The 19,812-nt window shown below is 33.0% G+C and overlaps 1 long non-coding RNA gene across 1 annotated transcript; it reads right to left on the minus strand.

Moving 5' to 3' along the window:
• Positions 1–230: 230 nt before the first annotated feature.
• LOC128039794 (uncharacterized) lies at positions 231–1,558 on the minus strand. The gene is made up of 2 exons (XR_008194444.1): positions 1,038–1,558; positions 231–647 (listed from the first exon to the last, which is right to left on the minus strand). It is a non-coding gene; the product is annotated as an uncharacterized LOC128039794 (long non-coding RNA).
• Positions 1,559–19,812: the final 18,254 nt, after the last annotated feature.

Genomic DNA, 19,812 nt, shown 5'->3' on the forward strand with positions numbered 1-19,812 from the left:
TATAATTATTTGTGTATGCAATATATAAACATAAAAGGTGTGATTGGTTAAGTGAAAACTAGAAAGATAGGAAAAGTGAGTGAAAAAGTGGAAATAAAATAAATTTTAAGTGCATTTGGTAAGGAAGAAAAGGGAGAGAGAAGAAAATAAGAGAGATAATCATTTTTCATTTTTCATCCTAATGCATACAAATAAATCCTTCCAAATTGGAATAATGAGATGAGAAAAAATAAAAGAAATGTGTATGTTAGCTCAAAAGTGTGCATTTCTGTAACTCCCTATACTTGGCTCAGTCGTCGAGCCTGAATAATAGGACGCTACAGCAAACATCACAAATGCTTACATTTCACACGATCTCATCTACATACAATCATTGTCACTGTACAAGCCCAATTTCGCCAGGGCCTAAACAAACAAAACAGAAAATACCAGCCCACTACCCAAAATAACAGACCCAAACCAATTACAAGCCCAATTACCCAAACCCATTTCCAGCAGCCCAAAACAAACAAAACAAAAAATCAGCAAACCCTAGCCCTCATAAGCCTCCTAGCGCCGTACGCCCCTGCCATGCCTAGCTACCACCGCTGTTTTCCCCATGCGTCCCATCCTCTGCTCCTCTGTCGCTGCCCACTCGCCATCAGTCCCTGCAAAGTAAAAGAAACACGCAACCAAGCAGAAGAAAATAGAAGAAAAAGAAAAAACAAGTCTTTTTTCAGCTATAAGAGTCGAACTTCAATGTAGAAAAAGGGGGGCTTCATCATTGTAATCGGGGGGAGTTTTCTTTTGATTTTTTCTTTCGGCTACAAAGCCGAATATGCTGTAAAAAAGGGGGTGTTTTTCTTTTGGAAAAGAAATAAATAAAACAGCAGATTTCAAGCAAAAAAAGCAAAGATTCAAACATCAAAAAAGGAAAAGCAAAGGTTTTTTTTAGTTTTCCAAAACTCTTTTATTTATTTATTTATTATTATTATTTACTGCTGTTTTGTTTTAATGTATATGTACACATATATGTAAAAAAATAAAAAAAAGGGTACCTTCCGAACTTTCCGGCTACCGTGGACGGTGACCGGCGCGGCGGCGCTACGGCGGTCCCTCGCCGGTTTCTGGGCTTTGGCCAGAGAGAACAAAAAAAAGAGAGGATATTTGGTTGTTTTTTTTGAGAGAACGAAGAAGAATGAAATTTTAAAAAAAAAAAAAAGACTTAAATAGGCTTCCAAAACGACGTCGTTTTAGACAGCCTTCTCAGGCACCAAAACGGCGCCGTTTTGGCATGACCCGTACCCGACCCGATCGGTAAGCCTAGGATCCGCGTGTTTCTGGATAAAAGGGGTTATTTATGCCTCTAGTCCTTCTTCTTTTGAGGCTGTTTGTAATCAGGTCTTATCACTTTTTTATCTTTTCAATTTTGCCACAAAATTTTATGTCTCTCTCTATTTGGCCCTTACTGAAACTGTGCGTTTCGGAGGAGAGGAGGAAATTGCTCGATCGGTCCCTCGTCCTTCCAGCGCGCTTCATTTCAGTCCTGGGCCCTTCTGTTATTTATTTATCTATTTAAGCCCCGAAATCTGTTTTAAATTTTAATTTAGTCCTGTATTTTGTTTATTTTCTCATTAATTAATAAACTTGATATTATATTGTTATTATTAATTATTATTGCTGCTATTTACTCATTTATACCTTTAAAAGTTCAAATTTATCATGTATATATATATATATGCATATACTTGTATTTTTACATTTTTATACTTTATAACTTATATCTATATATCTATATATCTATATACATATTTTTATTCCTGCAAACACATACACATACCTATATGTTTTATATTTTCATATAGTTTTTATATACATACATATTCTTATATACACATACTTATGTTTTTCTTATACTTTATATATATATATATATATATATATATATATATATATATACACTTATATATTCTTTAGATTTTAAAATATAACCTCTTTACATATGTTTCATAATTAACACACGTACATATATTTTTATACTTTATAATTCTAACATACGCATATATATATATATATATATATATATATATATATTATAATTTTATTCATTATTATTATTTCATTTGGTGTTTATTTATTTATATGCTCATTATTATTTACTTAGGTGCTTTAGTTTTATTTGTTTATTTACTTTTATTTGTGTATACATTGTTGATTTCTTTTTATTTTATATTTGCCATCTTATTTATTTATCTTTTCTTATTTACTTGTATTATTTTATTTGTATTATCATCATTATTATTATTTTACATTCATTTTTTACTCGGATTCGTCAAAATATAGAAAATTTCAAAATAAAAATAATATTCGATATTTAGGATCTTCGAGAGAATCGAGCCCTAACGTATTGGGTTCCGATTTCCTTCGTTGAATCTAAATAATCGAAGCTATTTTTTTATATTTAAAACATCACTAAAAGCTCGTTGTTGAGAATTCAATATGTCGTGTCCTAACACATTGGATGTGACAAGTTATTTTCTCGAGACGATGATTTTTCTTATAAATGCAATATTCAATGTTTAATATTTTGAGAAATTGTACCCTAACGTATTGGGTTGCAATTCTTTCATCTGACTTAAACGATTGAATATCCTTTAAATTTTATTGTGCGAGTTTTTTAGATAAGCTAATTTCGGAAGAGGTAAAATATCGTGCCCTAACTCATTGGGTGTGACATTTTCTCTTTCTGAAATGAGAGTCTTAACGAGTAATTTGGTTTATATAAGTTTTAAAATAAAGGATCGTATTTTAAATCTCTTCAAAATTTTCAATCTTCGACACTAAGACACTAATTAATCAACTAGATACCAATTTTGGGCGTTACGAGGGTGCTAATCCTTCCTCGTGCGTACCGACTCCCAAACTCGTTTTCTGATTTTAGTGGACCAAAACCGTTGTTTTAATGAAATTAAATCGTTTATTAAAAACAACCACTTTTCGGGGTGATCCAATTACACCTCATAAAAAAGGATTGGTGGCGACTCCTTATTTTCGTTTTCATTTTTCAAAACCCAAGTCAAACCCGTTTTCATTAAAAAACGGTGCCAACAGTCACAATTAAATATATATAGAGGTTTAAGTCTAAAATAATCTAGGAAAAATTAGCATTGACTAAACATTCAATGAACAATCTTACAACAAGTTAAAAACAAGCTTAGGGACCTTTTACAAAACTTTCCAAAGAATTCACGTAAGTATCGATACACACTCGTTGGTATCGATATTTCTCAAAATGGGTATCAATAGCGTATAGAAAATTGGTACCTTTTTAGAATTCTATTTTTCTACAAAATTTAAAATCAAACAGATTATCGATACAAAGCAAAAGTATCTATACTTTTATCCCGAGTATTGATACTCGTGAACCGATATTGATACCAAATTGATCTATTGTTTTCCTGCACATTCGTTTCAACTTAGAAGTATCGATACAAATGCCCCGATTATCGATACCTGTGTACAATTCAAAAAAAAAAAGCAAAACAGGACATTTCACATACTCAGTCACATACCACTTCAACATCCATTCATAACTTCAATATTCAACATCAAAATGTCCATATTTGCAGTTCATAGCAACATCAATAATTTCAACCAAGCAAACCAACAAACTAATAACAACGTTCATAAATCCTAAGAGTATTAAAATCAAAAACAATCATTTAAAACATCATGTTAATAATTAACCAAATATTCTACCACATTTCCTTATTCCCTCAGTTCAAAATAATAGCAATAATATTACCTACTCAAACACTAAGCCTAACTTGGATCACTTCTTTAGAATTTCGCACTGCCCACACCGAAAACACTAACTATCTGCAATGATTTAGAAAAGAGTGTGTGAGCTTAAACAAGCTAAATGAATGATCGAAAAAACTACCAATAAACATGATATCATACATTAAATGAAAACATTTAAAGCACAATTTCATACATATTTAACTAAAGTGACATGCTAGAATATTCATGCATCAACTATCAACTCATTTAACTTTGTAATCACCTAATTAGTCATAAATCAAATTTCATAATATTTCATTTAATGATAAATTGGCACTTTAGGCTATGAAACATAAAAGTGTGCTCTACTACCACACGTTGGATACACGGATCTCCAACACACCATTGACTCGAAGATTCGAACATATCCTAAAAGCGTAGCATTTAGCTAACATTCTCCAACACACCAACATACCCCGGTGAATGGAGTTGAGCTCACATTCCCTTATCTCTCCAAAAGTATCTCGGGCCTCCATGCCCCAAATCACAACACAAGGGTAAGTACTCACAAATATTATGGCATGTCAACTATATCCAATGGTCTTAAAAAGTCACAAGGCCAAAATATCCACAATAGAACACATTTATACTTACCATTTTTTGCACACTTTCACTGCACATTTACATCACTAACACAACATCATCACCGTCATTCAACATGTTTATCATGCCCAGAACTAGCACATTTCACAATAGCTATCACAAACATATAACTCATATCACATTAACATATCATAATACTATCCACATTGCATAATCACGTATCTCGCAAAATTAACGAGAGAAATAAGAAATCTTACACTCGGAACTTAGGATAGGGGTTTATGCTGCTCCTAAGCTCTCATTTAACATTATGAATCCTGTCTACAAGCAGCAATTCCAAACACTCATCGTTCGTGTTTTCGCCCAGTAGCCGAAAGCTTAAATTAGTTTTTTTTCTTTCCTTTCACCATGCTCGTTGAAGGCTCCAACGCTTCTGAATATTCACCCAAAATAGATTACATAGCAAACACAATTAATATTCAGCCATAGACTCACCTAAATCAACCAAAAATGCAGGCCTAAGCTAGTTCCTCTTGGAACTAAAATTTTTGACTAACTTAGCCAAAAAGCAAAAATCTCAATTCCTACTCGTTCTCTTTGTTTAAAATTGATTCCAATCATTTAATTACTTACCTAAGATTTATTCTCAACCTTCAAAGCACTCTAAACTACTCAGAATCTTGGTTTCGAAATTTTGACATACAATAGCCATTTTTCATGAAAACTTAACAAAACCTTAAAAACATTTAACGAAACTTTAAAGAGAGTTTAGAAACCTTCTAATCTCATTAAAACGAGTTAAAAAACACTTTGAAACATCGATTGCATTTGAAATCTCGAATTTCATCATTAATGCCCCAAATTTCGACATTTACACAAAACCTTTAATTCAATAGATAAAAACTCAATTTAAATAGCTAGAGTTCATAAAAAAATGTTAGGAAAACAAAACACTACCTTTGTTAGGGAAAATGAACGTTTGGTGCAAATGTAAGAAAATTCACAAGTTGAATGATAGCATAATTAATGGTGTTTTTGGTGCTCTTTATAGAATTCTATGGAGGTTTGTTACTTGGAGGATGATGAAAATCAAAGAAATTGAAGTAATAAAGATTACAATAGATGAATGGTGCTTGGGGATTTCAAGGAAAAGCAAAAAAAGTGGGGGAGAAGAAAGTTTTGCAAGTCTCCTATAAGTTAGGGAAGAATAGGCTAACTTTTAAAACTTTGGTATATTTACCTTTCTGGTGCTCTTAATTTTAACGCAAATTTCAAAACAGCCCACAGTTTAAAATTAAAGGTCTTTCCTACATTATTTTTATAAATTGATTAAATTTTCAAAAAGCCATAGCCGGATATATTTTCGAGTTACCACACATCAAAATCTCTGAACTCACTCCTAGCCAAAATTCCAAATTTACCCTTAAAACTTCTAAACCCAATTTTGGGGTGTGACAATTTCTCAAATACTTTATTTTTTTCCTTTCATTTTTCAACTCTACCAAGCAATGGATGAGAAGAAATTTATTTTTTCTTTTCATTTGTCCATCTTTCCTACCAAGCACACCTATAGAAAGAAAAATTATGCTTTCCATCCTTCAAGTTTTCTACCTTTCAATTTTTCATCCTTCCAATTTTCTTTCCACTCTACCAAGCAAAATCAAAATGATGCTATATCAATAATTGTGTTAATAATTTGTGAGAACTGGATTAAATCAAATTTTCATTTATAAAATTATACAAAATCAAAGTACATATATAAAATTACACATTACACAAAAATTCATGTATAATTCCGAAATTTATCCCAAAGTATAATGATTTATGTACAACACAAATTCTGCCCAAGGCCAAAAACCCAAAACCCAACCAACCCAAACACAAATAACAAACCCAACCACCAAGACCTAACCCAATAGCCCAATTAAAACCTGAGCCCAATTACAATGCCCAGCCCAACAGTCCTAGCCCAAAACATATTTTCAGAAAAAAAGTAACCCTAACCTTAGGTACGCTGCACCTAGGGTCACCCACTTGCCCTGCCACCGCCGCCTCTGACGCCGCGCCACCAACTCTGCCACCTGCTCCATCAACGTCAAAGACCTGCAAACAAACAGCAAAAGAAATAGACCACAAAACAGTAGCAAGAGGAGGAGATTTTCTTCTTTTCTTTTGGCTATAAAGCCGAATATGTCGTAAAAGTTTAGGGGGGATTTTTTTTATTCTTGTTTTTCAAAAAAGATTGAGAAATAAAAACAACGAAAAAACAAATTCAAAGTTTACATTGAGAAACTCTACTCTATTTCTGTTTTGTTCTTTTATTTTTATTTTTATTTTTTTCGAAATAAATATAAAAATAAAAAAGAGAGGCCTTTTTTACCTGCGCCGCGTCGAAGGAGGAGAAGACGAGCAGTTTCTCCTCGTTTTATTAGGTCTTGGGCTCATTTTTCACGAGATTCGGCCCTGGATCCGTGGCCTAGAGGCAATCGGCTTCAAAAAGGGACCCAAAAGGCCCAATTTTACGCCTCCGGCCGCCACCCACGGTGGCGCTACGGCGGAGGTGCGCCGAAACCCTAGGCCTGACCATGGCCAGATTTGAGGCCGGAGAGAGAGAGGGAGCTCAAAAGCTCTCTGCTTGTTTTTTTAAAATAAGATGAAACTGAATTTTTTTGAGGTGCTTTTAAACATTTATACTAAGTATAAAACGGCACCGTTTTGAACTTAAGCAACCATGACCAAAACGACGTCGTTTTACGTCAGACCCGATTACCCGACCCGTCTACTCTAGGATCTGCATGTTTTTTAAAACGAAAGGGCTAATTGCGCTTTCAGCCCTTTCCGCTTTTAAATAATTTTGAAATCAAGTTCTTTTTATTTTTTAAATTCGCCCTGTAATTTATTTTGATTTACAATCTGGTCCATTTTTACGCGCGTCACATTGGAGCCCTGATTCGTTTTTTTTCTTTTTAGATTTGGATCTTTAATTTTATTTTTCTCTTAATTTAGACCCTTTCTCATGTTTTTTAATTTGGGCTCTCAATTTTATTTTAACTTCAATTTAATACAGTTTTCATTTATTATCAATTTTTTTATATTTATATCTATATATATATATATATACATACATACATTTTCATAATATATATATGTACACGTATATATTTTTTATAACTTATTTATATATATACATACTTATATATTTTTATATTTTATAATTTTATATACGTATATATATACATACACATCTTTTATAATGTATATAGACACGTACACACACAATTGTTTTTACAATAATATACATACGTCACGTATATTTTATGTTTTATATACATATGTTTTTACATATTTTATGACTTTAAAATATATATATACATGCATACGTTTTTGTAATATATATATATATATATATATATGTACATATTCTTTATTTATTATGAATATATTTTTATATTTCATATTTTCTACATACATATATATACGTATATATATCTACATATTTTAATTCATATACATATATATGTACATATACATACTTACATATTTTTTGTTTCATAATTTTAAAATATGCATACCTACATACATCCTTCATATTTTTATGTATATACACACATATATATATCAGTTTTACATTTTATAATTTTATTTTATTTATTTATTTATTTATTTACATTTTCATTATTATTTTGAAAGAATTTTTTAATTTTATTTGCTTATATACTTGTTATTTTGTACGATATTGATTTGTCTTTTTTATTTATCTTATTTTCGTTGCTATTGCTCGTATTATTTATGCTTACATTATCGTATTCATTTTTATTTTGTTACGCATATTAACATCGTGTTTCATTTCTATTATTTCGTGTTAGGTTAATTTTATTCAATACATAAATTATGATTTTTTGAATAAGCAAAATCTCGTGTTTAGATTCGAGAAGGTCGTACCCTAACTTACTGGGTTTTGATTTTCACAATAAATCTAAATACACGAATCTTTTCAAACTCAAGTTTTAAACTATCTCGGGAATTAAGAAAAGATCGTGTCCTAACTTACTGGGCATGATCCCTTTTTTTAACCCGAGATAGCTAAATATCTTTTAAATAAATAAATTTTTGGCATGTGTTCTCGTATCGATAATTCGATACGTTGTGTCCTAACGCATTGGATATGACATGTTGTTTTCTCGATATGAGGATTTCTCTAAAAAATAATAAAGGCAATATTTTGCATTTGAAAATTCGAGAAGCTACTCCTTCGTGAGGTTTTTACCTTCGTGTACGATAATGGATCGCTTCCGGGATACATATGTACCTATGTCTTCGTGAAATTTTCATCTCCATGCAGCCATAGGGAAATGTATTCCCCTAAACTAAACTCAGTCCATATGAGCCTATAATGGGTGATGATTGAGGAATCTGCTGGTTCGGGTACCTCAACTTTAGAACCAAACCACATGTAGAAAACCTTAGGAGCCCACCCTAGGTAGAACCACTTCAAACCCCTAGTGATCACCCGAATAGGTACTCTATTTTTTCTTGTTTGCTTTTGCTTTGTACTAACTCGTTTCATTTTGTTTTGGTTATGATTGCATTACATTTTCATAATAGAAAAGAGGTGTTGATTCACGTTCAGTTACTAAATAGAGAGCTTGTCAAGGAAAATGGGTTTCTTGATAAAATGGGAGACAATACGGTCGTCCGAATATGGTTCGAGAAAAAGTAACGAGGAAAAGGTGATAGTCTGATGAATGAGTACACGACTTTGCTTCTTTACCTGAGGATTCAAGATGACAAAGATTATTCGAGAGTTGCCAAACTTTCTTAAAGAGAAGCCAACGAGCATCACGAGGATGAGTGAGCAACGAGCCGCGGCCCGGATCAAGCAAAAAGGAGATAGAAGAGACGCTCCTTTTTAAGAGTTCGTGAGATTTATCTTAACACTCGAATGAAGAAGAGGATCGAATGTCTCCGCCTATGAGGGCAAAACCGTATATATATCCACTTTATGTAAATAGATTTGTTTTCTAGTAAAGTTGTTCTAATAGAATTGAACCAAGAATCAACGTCTCTTTTTTGCATTCATTTCATGCATTTACATTACATGACATCATATGCATTAAGGACCATTAAAAGACCCTAATTGAGTAAAATTATTTTAGCTAATCTGGAAAAACCAACACTCTTACGGTATCCGAACAGAAACTAAAGAAATGGACCAAAGGTTGGAGAGATTAGAGCATATGCAAATACAGATGCTAGAGCAATTGACCAAATTTCAACAATATATGAAGGATCAGATGTTAGAAGTCCAAAGAAATCTGATGAGCCAGTTAACCCAATTATTGGATAGAGGGTTAGAAAAAGAAAAAAACCCAGCAGTCCACTTTGGAGATGATAATAAAGACCATGCTCATTTTCCAAGCTTTACCCCAACAAACATCCAAGCACAACCAAATACATGTCCACAAAGGGTAACTTTTAACATCCAACCACAATACCAGACCAGTACCTCGACACCGGTGAATTTCGCGACAGGCTCAGGTTCTAACCTTAGAGGCAATCTAACTAATCTCGTTGTCATTGATAATCTAGCGAGAACAAAACAAACGAGAGTGGAGTTCTCAAAACAACTTGGAGATCGTTACAAACGGAAAGGGCAAGAGTGGAACTCCTAAATCAATACTTCAAAGGCCCCGAGAAAGAGGGAAAATGAGGTGAATGATGCGAGTAGGTATAACGAGGGTTATTCAAAGCCGATTACCGCAAGCCAGCTAATGAGGGTTACTACTAGCCACAGGTTCCCCAAAGACAAGAATCCAGCACAAAGTAAAACATCGAGAAGCCCTAATTTGTGCCAATCCCAATGTCGTACCAGGAGCTATATCGGAGTTTATTTGACGCACATATTGTTTCCCCTTTCTACTTGAAGCCTTTACAACCTCCGTACCCCAAATGGTATGACACGAATGCGCAATGTGACTATCATGCGGGAATTACAGGGCATTCCATAGAAAATTACACTGCCTTTAAAAAGGTGGTTGAAAGACTCGTCAGTATGGGCATTGTCAAATTTGATGATTCATCCAGTGCAGACAATTCGTTACCCAATCACATTGATAATGGAGTGAATGTGATGTATGACAAATGAGGGAAATGTTCACATCAATGCCATACATGAAGACACAATTGAAAAAAGACCTTGTTAGATATCTGCCCATATAAACCGGAGTGTTCTAAATAATTAGACTGCAGAAGAAATCCCTGTAGTATTTAGAGCCTACTTAGAGTAATATTCAGAACATGCTTGTTGTTTAGCCTAGAGACAATGAGGACTTTTTGTGAAATGGGCATATGTCTGAACATCGTTATTTTAATGGAACATATCTTTGCAATTATTTTTGAGCAGGTATTCTTTCAAGATTCTTTCATTATTTTTACACGAATAGTCATTCTGGATTCTTTCATTCTTTTAGATTTTCTTCCAAATTAATCTTTCATTCATAATCATACTGTACAGATAATTATTCTTAAATCTATTCATTCTTTGTATATTCTTTTGTACCTACAATACGTCCCTGGATATCAACGACATGAATGACGTTGCTACAGACTTAGAATCTCCTTCTGAACGAGACATGTGTTTAGAGGGATCTCATGACTTTGAAGATGACATAAATTATAGCTCATCTCCGGACTTATTAAGGATGGTAGAACAAGATGGGAAAATAGATCTTTCCCTACAAAGAATCAATGGAATCCATGACTTCTCCCTATGTGGGGCATGAAGGTCATTTGGTCGATCTCGCCAAAAGAGTCTAGCGGTCATCGGTTTATATTCGTGGGTAGAAGCTGCTTCATATGCCAATGTCACAAAGCCGACAGTTAGCAAATTCTTGAAGAACCTTATGTCAGTATGGAATGCCAAAAAGGATCATATCTGACAATGCACTAAATTTGAACAAGAGCATGATATCAGAAGTTTGCAGTCTGTTCAAGATTAACACCATATCGCCCCAAAATAAATGGCGCGGTAAAAAAAACTCTACCGGGTAACGCCTTTCACTTTGGCCTATCGCGATTTTGCCAATTGAAGTCGAGATTCCTTCTCTCTGAGTTTTTGTATCCAATCTCGATTGAAGAAAAAGTTTCAAAGTTATCTGTCATGATCAAATGCGCCAAAAATAAATGATGCGAACTCACCAAATAAGGTTCACCTTAGAGAATTCCATGAGGGGGACCTGGTATTGAAGAAGATCTTCCCAATACAAAAGGACTTTAGAAGGAAACGGATGCCAAACCGGGAAGGGCCTTATGTGAAAGGCCCTATCTGGAAAAGCGTTGATTTTGACAGTAAGGGATAACAAGGACTTGCCTAATCCTATGAGTTCAGAGTCAATAAAAATATATTTCAAAAAAGAAAAGAAAAAAAAGGAGAGGCCAAGGCGAAAACCCGCAAAGTGCGCCTTGAGACCAAAGGGGATTTGAGTTGAAACTCCGAAAAGGGCGGCTCAAATTTTGGATCAAAATGGGGCATGAGGTGATCAGAGCAACTTAAATTTTAATCAGAATGGGGCATGTGGTGATCTTGTTATACCTGAATCAACAAGAAAGGGTAGGCGACATTTTAGAGCATCGACAAAGTCCTGTAGATCTCCTAAACACATGTCAAACTCAGAATGGTTTTTCAAAGACTTTGTACAGAGAAGTTCAAGTTGCGATATCTGGGGCACCTAATCTTTATACTATTTATATTGAATTTGTTATTCTTGGAATACTTCATTCTATTTCAAGATACGTGTTCCAATCAATTCCTCTTTTATTCTTGCTATCCTTGATAATTTATTTCGAGCTAGGCTCCCAAATCAATTCTATTTTTATCCATCGTTATGATCTTTTGTAAGCATGCTGCATTGGAATAATGATTAATGAACTAATAATACTTTCACAAAGGAAGTTTTGCATATTACTCTAGAAGTTTTTAAATAATACAAGAACCTGAAACAGGACTATTGTTTAGAAGGCACTAAATTTAAAGGTTGAAATATCTAAAAAGGGAAAGCCTAAGACTATCCATTTGGATTTCGTTGTCAAAACATTGATTGAACAAAATGACAGGATGTCGTGTTGGTGACAAAGCTTCAATGAACAAACAAGCAATGGTCACCAAGTGATGAGAAGAGGTTTCTCGGAAGAGAAAGTTCTACAATTGTGTATAAACATTTGGTATGACACCTTGGGAATGATGTAAGGCCAAAGAGATTCAGATCCTGTATCCTTGATTTGCGATAGCAGAGGATGGAGAAAAGGCCAGATCTTTCTACCTTTGGGTTACAACGGGAGAAAGATGGTACAAATTTTGCATCAAGTGGATTGAACTTAGAGGTTTACAGTGGGGGCAATCTAACTAAGTGTTTCTTCAGAAAAGCTAGCCGAGCAAAAAGGCGTTGTAGCACGTCAGTGATAAAGCCTTAATAAATTTCGAGCAATGACAACCTAAGTGATAAAGAAGGATCATTCTCAAAACAAAAAAAATGACATTCTGCATTCATGCAAACATCATTCATACATACCTATTTGGAAAATTTGACTCATTCTGATCATGATATCCTAATCACTAGGCATAATTAGGTTCATCAAACAGATTCAATAGGTCATGTTCCCTAGAGAGCAGATCAGTGAAACCATAAATCCTATACCCCTGAGGTTGCAATGGGATGGATTGAAGTAGATCATAGCAAATATTATCTCCCTAAAGTTGAAGTGGAGCAGTTTAAACCCAATAATTCTATCTCCCTGAACTGGCATCAGAGTGGATTGAGGACACCAGTCTTATCGCTTTGGCATTGCAGGGGAACATATTGAAGCTACGACAGCGAATCTTATGTCACTGGCGTCGCAGCGGAGTAGATTAAAGTTGAGGGCAGCGGATTTTATCTCCCTGGCGTTAAGGTTTGGAATAGCTGAAGTGGAGAGGATTAAAGTTGTGGGTAGCGAATCCTATCTTTTTGGCATTACAGTGGAACGGATTGAAGTTACAACAGCGAATCTTACTCCCCTGGCGGTGCAGTGGAACAGATTGAAGCTACAACAGTGAATTTTGCTTCCCTGACATTGCAGTTAAATAGATTGAAGCTACGACAGCGAATCTTACTTCCCTGGCGGTGCAGTGGAATAGATTGAAGCTACAACGGTGAATCTTGTTTCCCCGACATTGCAGTTAAATAGATTGAAGCCACAACGGCAAATCTTACTTCCCTGGCGGTGCAGTGGAACAGATTGAAGCTACAATGGCGAATCTTGCTTCCCCGACATTGCTGTTAAATAGATTGAAGCCACAACGGCAAATCTTACTTCCCTGGCGGTGCAGTGGAATAGATTAAAGCTACAACGGTGAATCTTGCTTCCCCGACATTGCAGTTAAATAGATTGAAGCTACGACCGCGAATCTTACTTCTCTGGTGGTGCAGTAGAACAGATTGAAGCTACAACGGTGAATCTTGCTTCCCCGACATTGCAGTTAAATAGATTGAAGCTACAACAACTAATCTTACTTCCCTAGCGGTCCAGTGAAACAGATTGAAGCTACAAAGGCGAATCTTGCTTCCCCGACATTACAGTTAAATAGATTGAAGCTACGACAGTGAATCTTACTTCCCTGGCGGTGCAGTGGAACAGATTGAAGCTACAATAGTGAATCTTGTTTCTCCGACATTGCAGTTAAATAGATTGAAGCTACGACAGCAAATCTTACTTCCCTGGCGGTGCAGTGGAACAGATTGAAGCTACAACGGCAAATCTTACTTCCCTGACATTGCAGTTAAACAGATTGAAGCTACGACAGCGAATACTTCCCTGGCAGTGCAGTGGAATAGATTGAAGCTACAACGGCGAATCTTGCTTCCCCGACATTGCACTTAAATAGATTGAAGATAACGAATCTTATTTCCCTGAAGTTGCAATGGAACAGATTGAAGTTATAAATTACAGATCTTATCTCTCTGAAGTTGCAGTAGAGCAGATCATATCAAACCTTATCTCTCTGAAGTTGCAGTGGAGCAGGTTAAACCAATCTTATCTCCCTGAAATTGCTGCGAAGAAGATTGAAGCTACAAGTCATATCTCTGTGAAGTGCAGTAGAGTGGATTGAAGCAACGAGACACAGTGGAGTAGACTAAAACCATGAATTCGTCCCCTTGAAGTTGCTGCGAAGAAGATTGAAGCTACAACTCATATCTCTCTGAAGTACAGTAGAGTGGATCGAAGCAATGAGACACAATGGACTGGAAGGAGGCTATTTGAAGAAGATAAACATCAGAATAAGTCAAGACTCGGCGAGACCAGGCAAAATTGATCTTTCTTAGTCTTTGCTCTGTTCTCGTTACACGACAACGAGCAAAGAGGGGCAGCTGTACAGCCCAAATTTTGCCCGGGGCCCAAAACCCAACCAACCCAAACACAAATAACAAACCCAACCACCTAGACCTAACCCAATAGCCCAATTAAAACCTGAGCCCAATTATAATGCCCGGCCCAACAGTCCTAGCCCAAAACATATTTTCAGAAAAAAAGTAACCCTAACCCTAGGTGTGCCGCACTTAGGGTCGCCCACTTGCCCTGCCACCGCCGCCTCTGACGCCGCGCCACCAACTCTGCCACCTGCTCCATCAACGTCAAATACCTGCAAACAAACAACAAAAGAAACAGACCACAAAACAGTAGCAAGATGAGGGGATTTTCTTCTTTTCTTTCGGCTATAAAGCCGAATATGTTGTAAAAGTTTAGGGGGGATTTTTTTTATTCTTATTTTTCAAAAAAGATTGTGAAATAAAAACAACAAAAAAACAAGTTCAAAGTTTACATTAAGAAACTCTACTCTATTTCTGTTTTGTTCTTTTATTTTTATTTTTTTAGAAATAAATATAAAAATAAAAAAGGAGAGGCCTTTTTACATGTGCCGCACCGGAGGAGGAGAAGACGAGCGGTTTCTCCTCGTTTTTCGGGTCTTGGGCTCATTTTTCACGAGATTCGGCCCTAGATCCGTGGCCTAGAGGCAATCGGCTTCAAAAAGGGACCAAAAAGGCCCGATTTTGCGCCTCCGGCCGCCACCCACGGTGGCGCTACGGCGGAGGCGCGCTGGAACCCTACGCCGAACCATGGCTGGATTTGAGTCCTAAGAGAGAGAGAGAGCTCAAAAGCTCTCTATTTGTTTTTTTTTAAATGAGATGAAACTGAATTTTTTTGGGGTGTTTTTTAACATTTATACTAAGTATAAACTGGCGCCGTTTTGAACTTAAGCAACCATGGCCAAAACAACGTCGTTTTACATCAGACCCAATTACTCGACCCGTCTACTCCAAGATCCGCGTGTTTTTTAAAACGGAAGGGCTAATTGTGCTTTCAGCCCTTCCACTTTTAAATAATTTTGCAATCAAGTTCTTTTTGTTTTTTAAATTCTCCCTGTAATTTATTTTGATTTACAATCTGGTCCATTTTTACGTGCGTCACATTGGACCCCTGGTTCGTTTTTTTTCTTTTTAAATTTGGATCTTTAATTTTATTTTTCTCTCAATTTAGACCCTTTCGCGTTTTTTTTAATTTGGGTTCTCAATTTTATTTTAACTTCAATTTAATACAGTTTTCATTTATTATCAATTTTTTTTATATTTATATCTATATATATATACATACATACATTTTCATAATATATATGTACACGTATATATTTTTATAACTTATTTATATATATACATACTTATATATATATATTATATTTTATAATTTTATATACGTATATATATATATACATCCACATCTTTTATAATGTATATAGACACGTACACACACACAATTTTTTTATAATAATATACATACATACGTACGTATATTTTATGTTTTATATACATATGTTTTTACATATTTTATGACTTTAAAATATATATATACATGCATACGTTTTTGTAATATATATATATATGTACATATTCTTTATTTATTATGAATATATTTTTATATTTCATATTTTCTACATACATATATATACGTATATATATCTACATATTTTAATTCATATACATATATATGTACATATACATACTTACATATATTTTTTGTTTCATAATTTTAAAATATGCATACCTACATACATCCTTCATATTTTTATGTATATACATATATATATATGTATATCGTTTTATATTTTATAATTTTATTTTATTTATTTATTTATTTATTTACATTTTCATTACTATTTTGAAAGAATGTTTTAATTTTATTTGCTTATATACTTGTTTTAATTTTATTTGCTTATATATTTGTTATTTTGTACGATATTGATTTGTCTTTTTTATTTATCTTATTTTCGTTGCTATTGCTCGTATTATTTATGCTTACATTATCGTATTCATTTTTATTTTGTTACGCTTATTAACATTGTGTTTTATTTCTATTATTTCGTGTTAGGTTAATTTTATTCAATACATAAATTATGATTTTTTGAATAAGCAAAATCTCGTGTTTAGATTCGAGAAGGTCGTACCCTAACGTACTGGGTTTTGATTTTCACAATAAATCTAAATACACGAATCTTTTCAAACTCAAGTTTTAAACGATCTCGGGAATTAAGAAAAGATCGTGTCCTAACTTACTGGGCATGATCCCTTTTTTTAACTCGAGATAGCTAAATATCTTTTAAATAAGTAAATTTTCGGCATGTGTTCTCGTATCGATAATTCGATACGTTGTGTCCTAACGCATTGGATATGACATGTTGTTTTCTCGATATGAGGATTTCTCTAAAAAATAATAAAGGCAATATTTTGCATTTGAAAATTCGATGGGTTTCGATTTCTCGTTTGACCAAATAGTCAAATATACTCTTAAAACTTCAAAGTATGGTTTTTTGAAACCATAAGGTGATCTTGGTTTCGATGGTTTAAAGTATCGTGTCCTAACGTGCTGGATGTGATATTTCTTCAGAACAAGAGAATCTTAAATTTCAATCCATGTTATTCGAGTTTTTTTAAAGGATCTTATTTTTTAAAACTCTTCAAAATTTTCAATTTTTGACACTAAAAACACTAATTAATCAACTAGGTACCAATTTTTGGGCTTTACGAGGGTGCTAATCCTTCCTCGTACGTAACCGACTCCCGAACCTATTTTTCTGAATTTCGTGGACCAAAATCATTGTTTTAATAAAATCAAATCGTTTATTAAAAACAACCGTTTTACAAGGTGACCCGATCACACCTCATCAAAAAGGATTGGTGGCGACTCCCGCTTTTGTTTTCGTTTTCAAAATCCAAGTCAACCCCGTTTTCACAAAAAATGGTCAACAATTTAGATATATATTTATAGATGTAGTAGATAAATGTATTTTTTTTGTTAAACCATAAATTAGTTTGTGGATGGAGCATTGAATTTAAAGCTTCCTAAAAAAAATAAGGGTAAATTACATCAGATGTAATCTAACTATTGTTTCTCTTCTTTTTTTTTTGTCACTAAGCTATTTTTATTTTAATTTGGTCGTCTAATTAATTGTAATTTTTTGCACTATTTCTGTTAAGTACTGTTAAATTTCTGTCGAGAAGTTGGCGTAACAATTAAAAATTGATATAATAAAAAATTTTAATCCTCAAATTTTACATATTATATTAATTTATTCATAATTGTAAAAATTTACCATTCAAAATTTACAAACAATCTCAAATTAATCATCAAAATTTATCTTTCTTCCCTACCGCCACTCCTTCACCTTTCTCTAAAAAAAAAAAATCTCTTTTCTCTTTGATTTTTTTATAGATAAAAACGAATTTCATGAAATTCTACGCTTTCGATGAAAATGCGTCAATCTGATTTATTTTTTTTCTTCCTTATTGTTAACGTTGTTGAGAAGAAAAACGGGCTGCAATTTATTGAAATTTTATATTTTCATTTGTTTATTTCATAAGATATAATTTTGATTGTGTAGTTTGATGGGGGCATTTAAGATTTATGATTATACTTTTATATGCTGTGATGGGTTTGAGTTTTGTGCTTAAAAAAGATTTTCCTTTTTCTCTTATGATTTTTGCCTTTAAGAAAAGTTCAGAATAATTGAGAATTGGAGCTTCACATGAATTTATTACATACATTTTTGGCACCTATTTCTTATTTTTATTTCACCAGTTGACCGCTAGACACGATGATAACCCATGGTGGAGGGTAATGGCCGTGTGAGGAATAAGGTAAATTTTGAATATCATTATTTGTAAATTTTAAATATTAATTTATTTTATAATTATAATTAAATCAATATAATATATAAAATTAAAAGATTAAATTTATTATTATATCAATTTTTTAATTGCTACATCACTTTCTTGTCTTAAATTTAATGGCACTTAATGACAAAATAAAAATAAAAATAATCTCAATTAATTAGATGACAAAGAATAAAAGACTATAATTAGATGATGAAAATAGAAAATTGATAATTGAGTGAAAGAAAACAATAATTAAGTGAAAGAAAAAGAATGATAGTAGCTTGCCCAAGAAACAAACTAAATCAGAACCGTTAGTTCCACCTAGGCCCACAAAAGTAAAGGATCAGTATTCAGTAAAGCAGGAGTGGGCCAATCAGTAACTGCATAATCATTACCTCCTGTCATTCTAGCTTTTTACTTCACACACACTCCAATAACTTAGCAATTATTCCTCAACCTTAATTTATCATTTATTAATACAGTCACAAAATTATAAAAATTTTATTTTAAGCATTTAAAATAAAAATTTTATAATTTAAGTATTCATGTTATATCGATTATCGTGGTAATTCTCATAAAAATAGCTAACTGTAAATTAACGTAGTAGTTAAAAAATTGGTATAATGATAATTTTAATCTAAGGTTTTATTATTATATCAATTCAGTCATAATTTTAAAAATTAACCCTCAAAATTTATAAATATTTTAATTTAATCCTAATTCTAAAAATTTAAAGAAATATATAAATTTACATTAATATTTTAAAAATAATAACAATAATTTTAAAAATATAAATCAGCCATTTGGAAGATGACCTGAAAACATAACAGTATATATCAACCATAAGTGGCTTTTGATAGAATTAGAAAACATTGAAATAAATTATGCTGCATTATTTTCTGAAATGTTAGTGCTGATTTTACCTTGAATATCAACCATAAGGGATTTTTTTATTTAGGATGAAATTAAGAATATTTATAAATTTTAAGTTAATTTTTAAAATTATGACTAAATCGATATAATATATAAAAATTAAAGATTAAATTTATTATTATACCGATTTTTTAATTATCACGTCAATTTACCGTTTGAAATTTTAACGAGAATGATCAAAATAATTATATTATGTAATATAAATACTTAAATTATAAAATTTTATTTTAAATGCCTAACATAAAATTGTTTATAATAGGATGATTGCTTTTGT

Source organism: Gossypium raimondii, chromosome 3, assembly GCF_025698545.1.
Source record: "Gossypium raimondii isolate GPD5lz chromosome 3, ASM2569854v1, whole genome shotgun sequence".
NCBI classification, from domain to species: domain Eukaryota; kingdom Viridiplantae; phylum Streptophyta; class Magnoliopsida; order Malvales; family Malvaceae; genus Gossypium; species Gossypium raimondii.